Raw genomic sequence first — 7978 nt, forward strand, 5'->3', positions numbered from 1 at the left:
CTGCAGTGAAATGGCTGCAGATACAACCCAGTTTTTAGCTTAATCTACGTTTTTAATACCTCCATTATTTTCTTCAGTCCAGACAATCATCAAAACATATCATGACTTAATCAGGTTAGAAAAATGAATAAATAGGAGCCAGCAGGCGGCATAGGTGGTTAAGGTGCTGGACTCCCACATACATGGTTGACCATAGTTCAAGTCCTGGACCTGGTAGCTTGAAACTCACACCAGGTGAGTGAACATGCATGCATGCATGCCCGAATTCCTGAAAGGAGAATGGAGGAGAAGGGACTGCAGTGTAGCCGTTCTCCAGGGGGTAATTTCTTGCTTTCTGTCTCTGTCTTTCCAGCAAGCACATGCACCCTATAGCCAAAAAAAAACAAAATTAAGCTCCTAGTTAACACTAATAAGCTTTATATTGGTCTATGTCATTGTTACATAGAAAAGCACGTCATGACTTTCCCGATGACCTAATATCTTGTTAAACTTTAATTTCCATATCATGACCCATGGGATTTTGTGCTAATTACTGTATAATTGTTAGAAGTTTATTTGTATTCTATCATCTTTTCCAGTGGGATGTGTGTGTGTATATAAATATAATATTATCTGTAATTTAATTTTAATAATTTATTTCCTAGGCCAGCTGGTGGCATAGTGGTTGATGTAGCTAGATCCTGCAGAGATGACTGGGTTTAAGTCACAAACCCAGCAGCTTGGGGTCATGCTGGGCATGTGTGTTTGCATGCCCAGAGTCCCAAGAGGAGAATTAAGAAGGGATTATGGTATGACTATTCCCCCTGGGGAATGATTTCCCTCTCTCCCTCTCTCCCTCTCTCCCTCTCTCCCTCTCTCCCTCTCTCCCTCTCTCCAAGAGCATACACACCCCATAGCAAAAACTGAAGGAAAAAAACCAGCTTTATTGAGGTATGATTCACAAATAAAAATTATGTACAATTAAGGCATATATAACATGTTTTTATATGCATAACATATCCATCACTTCATATAGTTACCATTATATCAATAGCTGGAACTTAAAATTTCATCTATAAGTGTTAGATATATTCTTCTAGAGTGAGTTATTATAGTCATTATTTGTACACAATTCACCAAAACAGCATAAATATATTACAAATGTTGTTAAATAAGCACTAAACATAAAAAAGAAAATTTAATCAAAATTGTATTTCTTAGTAATATGGATGGAACTGGCTTAAAACTCAGTTCATGTATCTATAGATTAATATAACATTGCTAGAATGAGTACGGTTTCAACTACAATTCAATAATTTATTCTTGCTTTTTATTATAGACGTTAGCACTGAGAAACCTTGCCCACATAAACAAGTTTATAGGTATGGAGTTTTGCTATACCAATGTCACTCAAGTTGTTGAACTCTTTCCAAGTACACACTAAATGTTACATAGTGATCTAGCAACAAAAATTATTCGTAATGATGAGTCAGCTCCCAGCACATAGGTTTGTCCATTTTGTTGAAAGCAAAGATTTAGAACTATACAAGTCGAGAAATAAATTGCCATGTATATTTTGCATCATCATTTACTTTCTCCATTTTGGAAAAATACACCAAAAAGGCATTTCTTACCACACAGTGATTAATTTAGTTGTTGTTTTCTCCAGCAGTCATCCTGTTTAGCCTATGACACATAGAAAAGTCAGCAAATACTTTTCATCATACTTATCACTACAGTATCATTTCTAAAGTACTTTTATTTCAACACATGGTTTGATTTTCATCAAAACCTTAGAACTACAGCTTTAGCCCATGTAAGTTATGGGAAATGTGTCTGCCATATCATATACATGGAAAAGCCTGTACTCATTGTCAAATCAGATGAGTCAGACTTGCCTCCATCTCTCACCATGTGATCTCTCATGTTTGAGAGTCTCTCCATGTGACTTGGACTTCTGCACAGTGGTCTCAGGGTGGTCACTTTTCTTACACAGCAGCAGCCTTCCAAGAGTCAAGTGTGAACTGTGTGTCCAGCTAAGGGTTATATCTGGAATTGTACAATATCACTTCTGTTCTGTGGATCAAGGAAATTATAGGACTCACCCAGATTTAAAGGGGTGATGAAATAGACTATACCTCTTTCTGGGGGAGTCACAAGGCCACATTTGGAGCACCACTTGGATGGTAGATACCATTGCAGCCATCTTTGGAAAATATAATCTGCTTCTCCAATATCTGAGAATGTGCTTCAGTCCTATTCAGGAGTTGAGGAAACAACCTAGAGATGGGTTCGGTGTCCCACAGGCCCTATCATGAAGTAGACTCCTGTTCAGTCTTCATGTATCCTCTTTCCCATCTGATTAAAAAACTGCAGTAACTTTCTGGGTTCTCAGGAATTAGTGTTACCTTAGAGCTAATGTCCCCAACCCCCCTAAAGATGTCTGTTTTTCCCTTTTCCCTATGCACATTTATTATGGCGAGTCTCACAAGGGGATCTTTCTGATGAGGGATAGAAGGAACTTTCAGGAAGCACTGGGGAAATCTTTGCAGAGTTCTTGCTTGGAGTACACAGCCTATCCTTCATTTAAGACACTCTGATCCTGGAATTGGATTACTCAAGTTTTTTAATTGAGTGAGAGGCCTCAACTCAGTATTTTTATATTTTTGGCACATATATAACCTCTGTTGACCAGATATGGAGTGGAGGTGGTGATGTAAATGTCAAGTAGGGCCTTGGTAGTCTACCCAGGATCTTCAGACCTGGGGATCCATGATCAATCTATTACTGCTAAAGATCCGTGTGACTCAGACCCTTCTGATTCTCACTCTGGTCATCATGATAATCTTGCTTCTGGACTTAAGTGGTACCTCCTGGCCTTTGGTACTCTGTGATATTCCTAACGCATTGGCATCATGAAGTCCATTTCTTCATATTGCCCTTCTCCTGTCAGTAATTCTGGCCAACAGAGAAGGAGCATTCCCTCTTTCTCTAATTTAGTTTCTAAGTACATGGAGAAGGAATTTTCTTCTGATGGTTCTCAAGTGACATCATGAGTGGAAATGTGTAAGGTAATCAACCTAAACATTACTCTGTCCATAACTCTTTAGAGTCCTTGTAAATTTTATGCATCTCAACTTCGTTGAAAATGAGCCACAATTGAGTCCAGGTTTTAGCCAACTAAGCAAGCAAACTATTAAAACTACTTTCAGCCTTGCGTTAGTTTTCTGGATCCAAAATCTCTTGTAAGTGGACCCATGTTGATTACTTCATCCCTACATAAAGTATGTTATTTTCCACTTTTTGTCTAGCACCTTTAGAATTCATTTCCACACATATTTTTGCTGGTTATAAATTAATAAATGTAATAATCAAATTATAAATTAATAATACTTCTTCTTATGGGGTGACTTGGTGATTGGCTCCTAGAGCATGCTGATCTGACTCTAGGGGTGGGAGGAGATCATGAGAATTGGCCTTCAGTTGAGTCACTTTTTACTTTTTTTGCTAGAGGGTGCATGTGCTTGACAGGGAGACACAGAGATATAGAGATAGGGAGATGAGAAAGTACCCCCCATGGGGAATGGTAACACCACAATTCCTTCTCCTTTATCTCTTCCACCTTTTGAAATGTTGGGCATGTGCATGTGTACACACACAGTGGCATATTTCTCAAGTCACTGTGTCCAGGACTCAGACTGTATGGTCGGCCATGTGGGATCCAGCTGCCTTATCCACTAGGCCACAGAACTGGCTTGAGCCACTTCTTTTGGGTAAGATTATCCAGAGTCCAGTCAGGAGACAAAAACCACACAGTACTTTGAGCAAAGAAAGTTTAATAAAAAGACTTACTGACTAGTAATAGGGTAAGAACTATAAAGAATACCATAATTGTAGATAAAGGGAATAGTCACTATCTCTAGAACACTTAAGGAAGGAACAAATCTGTAAGAAACCACATATATGTGGCTGAGATTTAGACCTTGGTACAGAGTGCTATTGTTTGAATTTGTGATGGAACTTAAAGCATAAGGTAATGGTATTAAGAGGTAGGGCCTTTGGGAAAGTGATTAAGTCATGAGGGTGGAACCCTCATGAATAGAATTAATGCCTTCCCATCTACTCTTTCATGTGAGAACACAGCATTCATCCCTCCATCTTTTCTGTGATATAAGGATCCCACAAGTAAATAACCACTATGGAACAGACTTTCAGCAAACACCAAGTCTGATGGAACCTTGATCTAGGACTCTTACTCTCCCAAAGCTGTGATAAATAAATTTCTATGAAAGTATTTATAAATTACTCAGTCTCTGGTATTTTGTTATTGTGGTGGGCATGAATAAGAGAGTATGACTATGGTCCATGAGACTGTGGAGTTCACTGAAGTGCTACAGGTCAGATATGGCAAACAGGAAACCAACAGCTGGGGTATCAGTGAAAACCCCTGGGAAACTTCCAACTGGGAGACTGGTGGACGTGCTGGGAACCCACCAGTGGGGGTGCACTGAAATTTGCTAGATGATGAGCTCCACTGAGTGACTTTCATTTCACTGGTTACTGCTGCTGAAGAAATGAGAAAGGGCACACAAGGATCCAGAAGGAAAGCTCTTTCCTTCTGCAGTGTTAAGTAGCAAAAGAGAAATGTTTTCAGGGTCCAGGCCTAGTATCACAAAGCAGAGTAGGGATTTGAATGTAAAAGGCAATATATAAATAAATCAATGGGTAATAGACAGAGGAATGACTTCATCAAGTAATAAACTGCCTCCAATAACCCCTTAACTTTTTCCAACCATCTTTTTACTTGTCTTTCTCCACCAGGCCCTCAGCAACTTAATTTCTTTAGTTTACCACTTCATTCTCTCACCATGGTTGAACCCAACACTCTGCCCATTCCTTTTTTGTAACTTCATAGCTAAAGTGACTAGATTAATGGAGTCTGCATTAAAGGAAGTAAGCTGTAAATATAGGTGGTGGTCAGAAAATGGATATTTGAAATTGAGATTATGGAGCAGTTGTAGTTATCAGTAATAACTAAATTCTATGTGTAAAGGTGAGAATGGGTGACTGGGGTAGGGTAGAAAATTAGAGAGAGGTTCAGGAACTGAGAAGATGCAGTATAAGAAGGAATGTACATATCCAGAAACCCTCGAGAAATAAAACAGTGCTTGGGAGAGCAGCACATGGTCAAGACAGAATACTCATTGAGGGAGAGTAGAAAAGCACAACAGGACTAGTGGAAATATGATCTGATAATATGAGATTTACATTGGAGATGGATTTGAGGAGGCTAAGATGGTGAGGGGGAAAATGAGAAGTAAAGAAGGCATCCACCCATCTGCATGTCCTGTGATACCTGAAAGATGGAGGTAAAAATACAGCCACCATTTGAGGAGATTTCAGAGGAAGTAATATCCTAAGAAGAATGTCAAGGCTCTGTTAGAACAAGTTCTGTGCCCCATGAGGGAACCCTGTGCTCAGGGATTGGTCATAGCTGAGACCGAAGATAGAGGGGGTTACACTGACTACCAACCAGGGGTTATAGAGGGTACTTCAAAGGAGTTGGAGAGAGCTGTGAGTTAATGACTGGATGGTGAGTATGCAGAGCCATGTGGGATTGCTGAAGATGAAGGTTGACATGGTGTTCTTGGATTCTTGTGAAGTATGAGGGAAAACAAATTTAGGACATACTGAGAATAGTTCCATTGGTCTTAAGGCAGAGAGTGATGAAGGAATGTGTGTATTGGGTGAGGAGGGGCAACATGGACAGCTACTTGCCTCTTCTCTCCTGCCAGGAAAGACATGGTCCCACCTCATGTGCATGGGTTTCACTGTTGATTGGGCCAATGGAGATGGGACAGTCTGAGGAGGCACAAACCTTCAGTGAGCACATTATTTCATGTGACCATAGATGATTGTGTTTTGCCAGTGGCTGCCTGAGTCCCATCCCTTCATATGTTTTCAGTCCCATCTAAGACAAATCCTTCACTCTAGATAGCTCCCACTTTCCTAAGGTTATTTGTTGCAACTTATGGTCAAAATTTAGGGTTACAAGTAGTAGATACTTACCCATCATTAAAAAGATACTGGATAGTTCATATATTCAGTGGGAATATTGGAGAAGTGGAGTTAGAATAGGAAGGAAAGGGGTGAGTATGATAGAACTGTCACCAAATTATGCCTCAGAAGAGTTTGTTTAGGACATCATTGTGTCACAGCCCAGGACAGAGCCTTGCTTAGGCACTGCTACCATTAGACTGGATAGGTCTCTACTCCCAATCTAGAATGCATTCGAAATGAATTCTAAATTGTTCACCACTCCTTTGTCCATATTAAAATGCCTGCATGGGTGGGCTTAAGTCATGTGCCCAAGTTTTAGCTCTCCATGGAAACATCTATTCTTTCTATGCAGGAAAGCAGGGATACACATAGAGTGACTGAAACTTTAAACATCAATTAGTATAGTTGCTGGTCAGAACAAAAATCTATTTCAGCAAACCACTCACAGGATGCCATATTTATTTCCAAGGAAAGATAGCCTTTTTATTTGTTGAAGTAAGGTTTATCTATAACAACAGTAAGAAGAAAATACAAGAAAGACATTTTGTTTTCCTCTCTCAGAAATATAGGTAGTCCTAAGACTAGTATTGTGACTCTGTGTGTCTAGGCAACTATTAAAACACAGCTTCCACCTCTTGGTACAAGATGTTCACTCCTGCTCCAGCTATTACATCTGCACTGACCTCTCCCTTCAAAACTAGTTACCAGGAATTACATATGTTCTCTTTGGGAACCAGCAGGTGACATGGTGATTGAGTCAATGAATCCCACATTGTCACTGAGGTTTGAGTCCCAGAAATGTTGGCTTGAAAAACATGTCAGGCACACGTGTATGATGCCCAAAATTCTGAGAGGAAAACAGGAGAAGGGATTGCAGGGTAGCCATCTCCAGTTTTTTTGCTTCTCCTCTCTGTCTCCAGCAAGAGCACACGCCCTATGGCAAAAATCGGGAGGGGGGGGGGAGTTGCCTTCATTTAATTAATTTAGCCAGAACTTAGTCACCAGGCCACCTCAAGCTGCAAGAGGAGTTGCCATGCAGCCAACTACATTTCAAGGGTTTTATATCCAAGGAAGAAGGAGAGAATGCATATAGGAGACACACAGATCCCTTTCCCATTTGTATGATATTTTTACATTTTACAGTGGTGAGACTGCCTTCTACTTTTTCTCTGTGCCCATCACCCTCAGATCATTACCACATGGAAGCCACTCAGCTGAAAAGACTCGCTCACCACCCTTCGACCTCAGAGCTTCCCAGGATGTCATGTAACGATCTACTTGACCACATTTCCATTGCTGATAGTTTCATTTCCTAGCTCCTTCCTGATTCTATTACTTCATTTGCCATTTTCACAGCAGAGCCCAGCAGGCTACCAAATCATTGATATTGATCATGCATTATGTTCAAGTCCTCTTTCTCTTTGGCTCTTTTCATCAGTTTATTCAAGGATGCTTTCTTATTGAACTGATACTTAAACCCCAAATCATGTACAGTTCTGTAATGATGTACGCAAATAAGAATGAGGGAATGTCTCAGGGTGCTTGGAGATGTGTAGTTTAACCATGATGGTATTTGATTGCAGCTTTCAAACAGTCCTAGTAGGTGAAAAAATGCTGCTTTTACAGAAAAGAGACATTTGGGTCTGATTAACTGTTTTTCTAGCAACATACCCATTTTAAAAATAAAGGCAAACCTTCATAGTGATAGTAAACTTGTATATTAATTGTATATGGGGAACTAATAATGTTAACCATGTCATGTTATTATCTATATTGACATATCTATAGGTAAGTGTAGGACTGCCTGACTTTGTATCATTATGATGAAAATGTAGTTTGAAAAATATATATGAGTGGAGTGATATTTGTGTGATTAGATGATATAGGATGGTCTGTAGACTTTTTCTCAAATTGCTTCCAAAATGGGCACCCTTGTAGG

The sequence above is a fragment of the Tupaia chinensis genome, unplaced genomic scaffold (genome assembly GCF_000334495.1).
Source record: "Tupaia chinensis unplaced genomic scaffold, TupChi_1.0 Scaffold000184_1, whole genome shotgun sequence".
Classification (NCBI taxonomy): Eukaryota; Metazoa; Chordata; class Mammalia; order Scandentia; family Tupaiidae; genus Tupaia; species Tupaia belangeri.